The sequence below is a fragment of the Cavia porcellus genome, unplaced genomic scaffold, assembly GCF_034190915.1.
Source record: "Cavia porcellus strain 051 isolate PalLab524CR breed Dunkin Hartley unplaced genomic scaffold, mCavPor4.1 scaffold_10, whole genome shotgun sequence".
Classification (NCBI taxonomy): Eukaryota; Metazoa; Chordata; class Mammalia; order Rodentia; family Caviidae; genus Cavia; species Cavia porcellus.
The window spans coordinates 71,845,054-71,857,494 of NW_026947493.1; positions in this window are offsets into that span (position 1 = coordinate 71,845,054).

Below are 12,441 nucleotides of genomic sequence, written 5' to 3' on the forward strand. Positions count from 1 at the left end.
CCGACGCCAATTTTGCAAGTGCACCGAGCAATGCAAAAGGCTGCGCGGCCGACGGTGCCCGGGGAGGTCGGGGAGGGAGACCGGACGGCGGCGGGGACGGGGGCGCAGTCGGGTCACCCCGAGCCTTGCACCCCGAGGCGTGGCCAGGCGCGGCGAGGAGGACGCCCGCTGCCCTCCAGATGCCCGGGTCGGGGGCCGGGCCGGAGCTCCCGGCTGCCCCGGGACGACGCGGGTTCCGGGCTCCGCCCGAGGGACCGGCAGGAGGCGCTGCGCGGACGGCTGCGTTAAAAGGTCTTTCTGGTTTCCGTTTCTGCCTCGCGACCCTCACTAACTACTCCCAGCCCGGAGACCCAGCTCGGACCTGCGGGGTGCTGAGGTCGTCTCTCCCCCGGCCTCTCAAAAACCGACGTGCTCTGGAATATTCGGATGAAACGACAGCAGAAGAACGAAAAGCAGAAACAACATTTAAGATTTGCTGATCTATCGATTGAAAGGAAAGTTGTAAGGCAGAAGTTCTAATTCTTGACTACTGGTGAAGGGCTCGCCTGTTGTTGCTGTTCCGAGGCTAATTATCAGTATTTATTTATTTACTTACTTATTTACTGAAGTGCTGGGTATTGAGCCTTGGATCTCTCTACCACTGAACTATACCCTCAGCCCTATTTATTTATGTGATTATCCTGAGACAGAATCTTGCTAGATTGCCCAGGCTTCTGGCCCTGAATGTAGGTGCTTCTACCTCAGCCTTCTTATAAATGGGATTACAGGCATGTGTCACCTACTTTGTCAGGTTTGAGAAAGGTCTTTTTGTAAAGTCTTTTTATTAAAATAAAAATTTATGCAAACTGTTTTTGCTTATTTCTGTTTGCTAGAAGGTCAGAAACAGAAACAGAAACAAGGTGAAGGAATCTCCAAGGTGTATTTGAAATGCCAAAATATTTATACTAGTGCTTGTTTATGATGGCCTTTACCTAACTATAAATAGCTATGGTTTGTGATTCCATAGTGGCCTACGAATCAGTAACAAGTCCATTATGATTAGAGCAACCCTGAAAAATAAAATGTATTATTTAATGCAGTGTCATACTTAAGTCTAGGACTAAATCATTCCAGTGACTGATCTTAAAATTCTGAAATCATGGAACCCACTGTACAAGTGGCCAAATATAGTGTCAAATTCTGCATAAACAGTGGGGCTATGAAGGAATTAAATGGACTGCCTCAATCGTATGTGGTCTCAGCCTCAGAGAGATGGGTCTTCTGGTAGGAGCTAGCATTCCTGGATTTTGGTTTTGAAGTCATTTTGCTTCTATCATGTAGGGAAATAGATCTTTCTCAGATGGGAAGGGGACCAAGAGATGGAGGGTTGAGGGAGGGGAGGGAAAGGGGATGAAAAAGGAACTGAGATGTGTTGTGTTCGTAGCAACTCCACACAAAGAATGTAAACATTATGTGTTGCAAATGTACTAATAAATGACTAAATGCATCGAATATAAAGAGACCTTTTACTCTGTTAATGTTTAGTCATACATATATATAAAATAATTTCCAAACAAAGCTTCTATTTCAAAGATTTTCACTTGTTTTATGATAGTGTGATTTGAAATGATGCTATTCCGTATAAGAAATAATTTTCAGGCCCTCAGGACATTGAACTTAAAATCTGCATGAATTTTTTGAGAAATGAACTGTTACTGTTTGAACAGTTGCTGATTGTTATATGCTAAGCAGTCCTCAGTTTTGCTGAAATATTGTGTTTCAACCTGATGAGCAGTTTTCTGATTGTAGGATTCTAGCTTTTATTTGACCATGTTAACCCCAAAGTAGGCATAACATAAAACCTGATTAAATAGGATTTTAAAAACCTATTGGCTTAGATAAATTGATAGCTTAGATTGCTTTTTAAATTAAGAGTAAAGCAATATAGGAAGCTAAATATATTAATCATCTTACCTTACAATTGTGTATCATTGTACATCTGTCTTACTGACTTTTAATACTAAACCTTCTAAAGTAGATATTTTTATGCTTGCTTTCTAAGTGGGGAAACTGAGGTTCACAGGAGTGGCCTCAAGTTCATACAGGTAGTTTGTGATACAATAGGACTTGAACCCCACCCAGATGCAGAAGGAAATTTCTCCTTTCATATATTTATATTTATATTTATATTTATATTTATATTTTAAATGGTTCTTTTTTTTGGTACCGGGTATTGAACTCAGGACTGCGCACTTGCAAGGCAGGTGCTTATACCGCAGAGCTAAATTTCCAGCCCAAATGGTGCATTTTAAGCATGTGTTTTAAAACTTCTTCAACAAAATTTCTTTCAAATAACTCAGTGTGGGTTATTAGACATCTGTCTTATTTCAGAAGAGATAACATAAAAATGTGATTAAAATATGTCTAAAATGTGGATTCAGAAAGTTGAGTCAACCAAGACTTAACTTCTCTTTACATTGAGTAGGCAGGCATAGCTCTCTAGTATCTCTCCTGCTATTTATTTGTTTTGTTGGCTCCATGTAAATTGGTTAGTATTTTGAATATGTATCAGAATGTACATATTTCATTGGACCACAAATTCCATGAGAGCAGAGAATCTGTTTACACTTCTGGTTAATCAATGTAGTGTCAGTATGTTAGATGTGCCCGGAATGTAATGAATATGATAAACATGTGATAATAAGTGGGGCTCATATCTTCTTTCATCTCATCTCTTTGGAAATTCTCCTCATACCTCAAAGCCTGACTCAAATGCTACATCCTTTGTAAGTTCTCTAGTTTCTCCCACCATTCAGTTTTCATGATGCTTTGTGTATTTCTCATTTAGGGACATATGTGAGTTGTATTTATAATTACTTGTATATATTTTTTATTTTAAAGAGATTAAGACAAAAAAAGGACAGAACAAAGCAGATCAGAACAGAACAACGTAAGCAACATAGCACTTCCAACAGGACCACTGGATATTAACAGTAGCTACCATAATGTCTCTTTTTTTGAAATAGTTGAGCATACCTTCACAACTTGTATAATGTTTTATCTTTCCAGACTCTTGAGTTTTTAAAGGGTAGATAAACCTCACCTAACATAATGCCTTACACTGTGTATTTCATTAATGTAAACTAAGGAAATAAAACCAAAACTGTGAATAAACCAGAACATGAGATATTCAACAGGAATTTATATAACTTGCTTATTTGTTAAATTCTAATAAACTATATAAGCAAATATAAATTTGCCCTAGAAAAATAACATATACACTCAATATAGGCCATAACAATCTTCATTTGGTGTAGCCTATAATTTTTTCCTTCATGATATAAAACCCAACATTTAGTATTATACTTACTGCAACTTTTAACGTTAATTATATATCTAGTGCAAAAGTTATAGGGATTTTCAGTATAAGCTTCTATGACTAATATTATTCATTTGGCAAATTACATACTACTTCTCCAGGCTATACAAGCATAAATGTATGCTATAACAAGACTGTAGCATATATTTTTCAGAGATCAAGGACTGACATTGTTGCTAATACATTAGCTTTTTTACAAACTCTTGACACTAACATTTTAATAGCAAGCTTTAAAAAACATAAGCAACTCATTTTTAATCTGTAGAAAAATGTGGATTCAAAAAGTTGAGTCAACCAACTTTTTTTTTAATCTGTAGAAAACAATTTGAAGCAAAATGCACCTTTAAGCTCCATTTATTCTTTCAAAGTTGGTCTTAGTGGAAAATTATTACTTTTCACATCATTTTAGTACCAAACCTATACCAGGAATAGATATATTTATTCACTGGAATGTATCCCATACCCTTGCAGAATGAGCACTACAAGTGGGTTTGTTTTTTAAAATAACATTCAGTGGGAGTTTATTGTGACATTTTATTTTTATATTTGCTTTGCTATGCAATTACAATAACTAGCAACTAATAATATCCTTGATTTTCAAATTGGTGTTTGGTGGTATAAAGGTACAAACTGTGTACTTTTGGGAGCCTTTAAAAAGCATAATATAATAGGCTAAACAGCTAAAATAGCTTTGCTTTCTTATAAAGAAAATAAGTTATGGAGCCCAAAATTTAAAGTAAATTTAAAAGATAATCCTAAAATGTCTTTTTCAGTTAACTAAATGAAAGCAACTACTACAAGTTTATTTCCTTACTCTCTGAGATGTAATATGTTTTGGCCAAGTAACTTGAAATAAATAACAGATAAAGATGACTTGCTGTTTGGTGAAGTACCAGTTTAAAGAGACAGCTTACTTTTTCTCCTCATCATTTCCCCTGGACCAGCTGTTTATGTTTAACCTTCATTTACTACTTCAAGAGTAGTATTTATATTTCTCCACCAGCACTTTATCCATATGTTTTTGACCTTATACAAAATATAAGGCTCTTCTCATTAAGAGAATGTCATACTCACCCCAAATAATGCTCCCGAAGATGTCAGATGACACCACCACCAAAATACCCCACAGAAAATGTCATCTCATATGGTTTACAGGCTTCCTTTAATTTTTGCCAGTAATAGTCTCTGTCAGATTGCTCTTCCCATAGAGACAGAATGTTTCCTTTTCTTTCTTTAGCTGATAGGGAAAAATGTTTCTTCTGAAAACACTTCACAGTTCATTTGATATCAAATAATGAATTTAGTTTCCTTAAAGGGATCATAATGTAAAGATATTTTTCTTAATGATAATAAATGGTCTTAAAACAAATGATCATTATTTGGGTCATAAATTCATATTAGATTGTTATGCACTCATACTATGTAAAAAATATTACAGTGTCAGGTGCAGTGGTTTGTGTCTCTAATGCCAACTACTCAGGAGGCTGAGGCTGGAGAATCTCGAGTTCAAGGCCAGTCTGGATAAGACCTCTAAAAATAAATAACAAGACACAACAAAATGGATTATACCTCTTATCTGATAACTTATTCCTGATTTTTTTTTCTGTCCCAAACAGTTAAAAAATTGACAAGTAAAACTGAGAACGTGTTTTTATGGACAAATCAGTGTAGTTATGTTGATTTCCTTGACTACTGAAAGTAGTTAAACATATTTATTGGGGGAAAATACTCAGTGAATCTTCAAATTCCTTTGTCTAGGCTTGGTTAGTAGTAGCTAGTGGTTAATTCAGTGAAGTTAAGAGTTAACATTTTTCTATTTAAAATCTATTATTATGTACTGAGGACCTAATGGACCTTTTGCCACTCAATATTGAGAAGATTCAAGATTTTCATCATAAAGCAAGGATAATCCTTTTTATCACCTTTGAGGAATCTTTAATATTGTAATTGAAAAGATGCCAAATATGTCTTAGTATAAAAAATATACTGCAAGCAATTATTGGATCACTAGCTTTCTTAACATTGTCTAGCGAATTACAAATAATGTATGATCTGAGTGAATGTTTCTCATTTCTCTCTATTTTGTTCTTGGCTCAGGAATATAATTCACTTCTATCAAAATCCTCTACTCCTTTCAGAGTAGGCCTAGTTGACAGAAAGAAAAAAGTAAAAAATAACTTCTTTTTTCACTGAATGAGATTTTCTTAACAAGGGCTTCTCCGCAGAGTGATGTAGCACTAACTAGCCACAGATGTATACCGCTATATTTTTATGTCTGACAAGGCATTCCCATGAATGTCCAATTCTGGAATTAGTGTAAATGAAATGCTGCCTGAAGAACAATATATCTAATGCAAAATCTACAGGGATTTTCACTATAATCTGTGATAGCTAACATAATTCTCCTACCAAATTGCGCACTACTTTCTGTGCAGACTAAGTCATAATGCCAACTTTGAGAGTTGTGTGATATTGACAACCTTTAAACTAGGCTATACTTCAACTTACTACTTCCGATTTCGACATCCTCATTGTCTGAATCACTAATTTTAGCCCGTATTCACTAGACTTCAATTTTAACATTTGTCTTATGCGTTGTACCTCTTGACATTATAATGCCTTGTAGACAGGTTCTCGTCTTTTAAGAGGTTTTGGTGCTTCACAACTCCCTAGTATAGTTTTGGCGTGTGGCAGATAGTCAGTGAAGAATTCTTTAAGAAAACATTAATTGTTTTTGAGTGTTGTTCAAGGTACTTCCTAGAGAAATGAATTGAAATACACGATCTATGCCTCTGTGATACACGCAATCCAGTCAAAAGACAATCAAGCTAAAGTCTATCATTTATTAGATAAATAATTATTTATGTATAATTCAGAAATCCCTGAAAACTATTATACCAATCATTATTTTTAAGTAGTGTATTTGGTAGTAAAGAGCTAACCTAACATTGGTTCTTTTTGACAGGAAAACCTGACTTGAACTGGTATGAAACTATTTATGGCTTTCATTCATTTTACTTATAATGAATATTCATGTTTTACTACAGAAATGTTAATACTTTTAATCATGTTGCTGTGGTTCACATGGTATATGTGTCATATTATCTTTTTGAAAGGCAAAAATTTGGAATTCCAAAATACATCTGACCTCAAAAGTTGTGGAGATTGTAGATAGATATAGCATAAAAATTTACATGATAAAATATTGGAATAACAACTGGTATAGTGGTGGAAGAGGAAGAGGAAGGAGAAGGAGAAGAAGAAGAAGATGACGACGACAACGATGAAGAAGAAGAAAAAGAAAGAAAGAAAGAAAGAAAGAAAGAAAGAAAGAAAGAAAGAAAGAAAGGAAGAAAGAGAAAGAAAAAGAAGAAGAAGAAGAGGAAATATCTAAAATCAGTACTTGGAAATTTTCCAGCATTTGAGTCACATCATCTCTCTTGAATGTTCTTGCAAATAGGCAATGTTTAGTCTTAGATCTCAAGGGCCAGAGGTGGAGGAGGTGGGCGTATTTTCCTGACATGCCCAGGAAAAAGAAGAGCCATGGTATGTGTGCAAACCAAGCTAGTTATGCAGTACTAAGTGTGAAAAGCAGGGAAACCAACTTTGAGCATCAAGGGGTTAAAGGTGCCTCAAAACAAGAACCAGGGAAAACAATGGAAAGGACACAGAGTTCAGGGCAAAGTCAGTCAAGGACGATTGTCACAAGGATCATAAACCTGCAATGTTTATGCAATGTATGATGCATAAAATGAATGATACTGCTTTTAAATGTAGAATTGGAATGGACTGGTATGGAGTATTGGTGCTAGGGCTGTGAAAGGGACCTTTAAAAGATCATTCACTCCTAAATGTCTCATTGTTTTACAGGTAAGTAATCTGAAGTTTAAGAATCATTTTCTAATACCTAATTAGTGGTAGTGCTACAGCACAAATCCAGGTTTCTCATCGTCTAGCTAATAGTTATTGTACTAACATAGGAGGAGAGGATTTCAATTTTCAGTGATCACGAGTGAGTTTTCAGAGACTATAATATTTGAACTGAATGACTGTTGTAAGTTACACAACCTAATTTCTTATAAATGTCTGAATGTATTTTTCATTTTTAAGTACGTTGATGCCAAGGACTCTCCTAGTTGTTGTAATCTCCAGGTCATTTCAGCAATGTTTTGTGCATAATATGATTGTACAAATTACCAAACCCCCTCAGATGCAATTTCCATTCTTAAAAGAGATAGAGGTGACTTTTAAACTTTCTTATTCTGTGAGTTGGGGTTGTGTTCTTCACTATGGCAAAATAATTGTCATTAACACTCAATGGTTTTCACTCTTTAAAGACTGAAAGGCATAGGCTATATGGATTTAGATTTTCCAGGGAATATATTATTCCCTAAAGAGATACTGAACCGATATCAAATATAAACAGGTATTTTTGTAAGATATAAAAACAAAATAAATGAATAGCAACAACACATTCAATAAGTATTACTTAACATTTTATATTTGTATGGAATACAGTGTGTTCCCTGCCTTCAGATTGTTTAGGATTTAGTTAAGCATTTACTTTAAAAGTTAAAAAAAATTAATATGAGCTCCATGGAGCCCAGATATGTTGACCTGGAGTGAGTCAGCCTCTAAAAGTTCGGTATGACTGGCTATTCAACCTTTTATTGGGACTATTTAAACTATTGTACTTTATAATGTAAACATTTTGATATCATATACTTCTTGACTCATGTGAAAGTACTTTGTCATGCTTGACAAAAATTTAGTGCTTACAAATCAACTAGGAGTGTAATGTTTCTAACTGAATGTGACCAGGGATAATATAGCTAGCTGTATCCTAATCTCCCTCATCTGAGTCCCAAGCATGTTAGAGCACTGTCATATTCATCTTGTTTTGTGTTGTATTAAGTAATGGTAAAAATATTTCATTGCAACTACATAGCCCTGTGATTGACTGGTGAACATTTTAATAAAAGAGATCTAAATACAGATAGTGTTTTTCAAAGGAAAGACATTGCTGGTGCCTGACTACCTGCTTAGTAGGCTATTTATTTAGTCTTGTCAGTTAATTTAGATCAGAACATTTGAAGTTTCCCATTTGTGACAGTTTTTATTTTGTAAAAATTTCTTGTAGGTATTTTTCTAAACAAGGCAACTTTTCCCAGCTGTAAAACAAGAAATAAATTTTACATTGTGACTTAGTATACTAGGTAACTCAAATAAAACTTTCACAAAACAGTATCTGTATATGAATATTGCACCTGGTTTTAAAATTCCATTCTAAGTCATTTAGTATTTTAAAAAGTTAATGGTTAGAAACCTACTAAATCGGTTCATAACTCTGTAAAGGGTTATAACCTACAGTTTGAAGAACTGGAGCTAAAAATCTCTCCTGAGAACATTTACTATGTATTATTTTTCTTTTATTCCCCAAGTCTGTGCTCAGCATGCAGATGGAATTCAAATATTTGTCAAATATTTTAAATGTCCTTAATCTAGTTTCAGTGATGTTACTGCTCATCTAGAGAGATTTTATGAAACTTTAACAAAATTAAAAGAAAATTATTAGTAATTAGAAGATGAAGGTAAAATATATGAGAAGTAAAAGTCATACACTTAAAAACCACAATGTTAATTTTTTCCTTCATATTGTTAATGTGTTACTCTTAGTAAAAGGGGGAAAAGGACACACACACACACACACACACACACACACACACACACACACACATTCACATAAACATGGACATAATAGCAAGGTGTTGGTTCCCAGTAAAGGATACTAGCTTAAAATGCTAACATCTTGTTTTCTTTTTTTCTGGAGCCCACTATTTTAAAGTCAGACTGAATATTATTCTTCTAATAATTTCCTCTTGAAACTGTTAAAACCCTATGGTGACTTTTACCTAGTTGCTTTTATAATGTGTGTAGAAAGCTTTACTTTGGTTAAGTGTTATATTTTCTAAAAAATAATTTCTGCAGGTCATATGCTTTGTTTAGCTTATTTTTATTACAATATTCTGAGCCAAATATTATTTGTAAATCATAGTTTCTTTTCTTTTTTTGCTTCCCCTGTGCTGTTTTTTTAAATTTATAACTTAAGTATGATAATCAATAATTTAAATGTTCTTGCTCATATCTAGTAGTGGATTTTTTTGGTAGAGATTTTGATGACTATTTTGGCACCTTACAAAGTCCACTCTAACAAATTTTATTTTAACAACCACTAATAGAGGAGAAATTTCTGGAAAGATTGCCAAGTATTCTCTAAATGCTGACATTTTTCTTTGTAGCATAATTTGGTTTCTGTTTAGCCAAATAGTTTAGTTCAATAAATTTTTGGATGGATTTGATTTATTCAAGTAAAAGATGCATAACTTATTCTTATAAGAATGTTAAATTATTGTTAGATTATGTCAAGTAATTTCTACAACTCTCACTTTGCATTTAATAAAATACTAGCTTATAATTCTAAAATTAGAGCTTTCTTCTTAATCATATACTAAGTTCCTCAGTAAAATCTTCTTTCTTTATGTTCCCAATTTTCTTGTGTTTGCTTTTTTTTCTCTCTTTTTACATCACACAAATAATTCTTGTACTTTATATATAGTAACTCATAGAATGCTTGAGATTAATTTTTTAAGCTACATCTTAAAAATTTTATGAAAACTAAACCTCTCCAATTTTAATGTTATCTAGTGAATAATGAATTGAAGTTAGAAATTAGAAAATTAAGTTTGTAGTTCTGTGTTTATTTTTATTTTTTTACTCCCTCAGTAATTTTAACATCTCCTTCCATTTTTTTTTTTTTTTTTTTTTTTTTTTTTTTGTCTTTTTCCTTTTTATCAGTACCGGGGATTGAACTCACAACTGCCTGCTTGCAAGGCAGGCCCTTATGCCGCTGAGCTAAACTTCCAGCCCCTCCTTCCATTTTCTTATCCCTAATTTATATAGGGCTAATATTTGCTTTTCTGTTTGTCTGCTTCATAAACTAACATGATGATAATAAATAATCATGAGAGTGTGCTTTGGAAATTAAAAAGACTGTAGATGTGGTGACTAACGAAGGTGATGTATATGTAAAATACCTAGGACAGTGCTTAACCAGAATGAGTAAATAATAATGGCTGTTACCATTAATTCTTCAACTTGTATGTATTTAGAAATTTTAATCTTTTATATTTCACACTTTGAAATTTAATAGTTTAATAATATTACCTCTTCTGTAAATCTACTTTTCATGCTTTTTATTGTGATTCTCTTCATTCTTTCTTCCAAATCTGATCTATTATTTTATTTCCCATTTTATAGGTTTTATCTAAAAATTAAGATTTATAATAATTGTAAAATTGGCAATAAATTAAAAATTTAAGTAATTATCTAATTTGACCATTTTTCTATTGTACTGAATATTTTGAATTCTATATTTTAAGTTACAGCATTTTGGATTAATCAATGTTGAATCATGTAGCAACAGAATACCTAGTTATTTGAATAACAGCAAGTATATAATTTGACTAAATTTTATCCTATATCAAATAAGTAAAACTTATATTGCATTATTTTTAAGAGCCACAAATACTGTACACACAAGAGGAAATGTTAGCCAACTGAAGATAAAAACATACAAAATAATATATTTAACAATTTAGAACCCATACAAATAATTATATTTCACTTATTTATAATATTTATAGAGCTTCATTTATTTTTTCCTTGCACTGTTTCCCTGTTTTCCCATTAAAAAACAAGTGATTCTTATGGTGATTAGAGCTTTCTTACTTTAAACATTAATGAAAAAATTAAAACTAATGTTTTTGAAATTCAAAGATATAAATGGTAGTTATTATTCAAATATAATTCTTTTTGAAGACAAAAAGTAAGCACTATAATATATATAAATTATACATATATAATATATATATATATATATACCTCCCATTTTTAGAAACCTGTTATAAAATATTAGTAGGGGGATGGAAGAACATTTGCAAGTTTTTCCTGAAAGAGTCAGGAACTGTTTGTGTCCAGTATCTAACCCCGGCTTAAGTTTTGGGCTGTATCTTCACATAGCAATAAAAGGTTTTGCTTCCATTTCTTGCACTTATTTTTTTTTTTAATTGGTCACTAGATTTCCTATTCAGCACCACTTTTGGTCATTAACCTGCTCATTGTGGAGGGCTAAGTAGTTGAAATGGTTTTGAAAAAGGGTGGGAGAGAGAGGGAGAGAGACAGAGAAAGAGAGAGAGACAGAGAGAAGAAAACCTTTAAACATCTACAAAAAGCAGAAAACCTGCTTGCCCAAACCCTCAAGACGGATGATGTCATGAGTTTTCTGAAGGCAGGAAGCTTTACAATCCTATTTTAAGAAAACTTATTCTTTTTTATTTAAATAAAATTTCCCTTATTCTTTAACATACCTGACAGGCAAAGGAATTTTTACGGTATCCATTTACAAAGAAAAACAAGTCTTCTGTAGATTGAGGTTTGAATCTCGGACCTCTTAGAGACCTAGAAATCTTGAGCTTAATTTTGCATTAACTTTTATTTTCTCCTACCTGTTTGCTGGCTCATGAGAATGTGCTCAGTTTGATTTTTTTTCTGTTTTCCTTCAGTGTAATCGTACAGTGTTACTCAGGAGAATTGCTGTCTGCTTCTAAAGTCTGTATCTCTAATGAAGATCTTTAATTCTGTGCTTGATTTTTTTGGTACAGGTTAGAACTTGACTTTTGGTTTGCTCAGATTCATTATCAGGATTTTACTGACTATACTTTCAATTCTTATCTTATGTGTGTGTATGGTAATGTCTTTCCTAATATTTATCATTTATCCTGATAAAACTCACTCAACCCACCAATCAAACTTGATCCCTGAAAATTCTAGCTATCTTCATATTTATTTTTCCTTTTATTTTATTCCTCAGCTATTACTGTTTTATTCAATTACTTGGAAAACAATTACTTGAAGTCTGGTACTTTCTTCCTTTGTATAGAGACAATAAGTATCCAAAATATTCAAAATGAAATGAAGAATATAGATTAAAACACAAAATTCACTTGGGGACCACAGTCACCTGG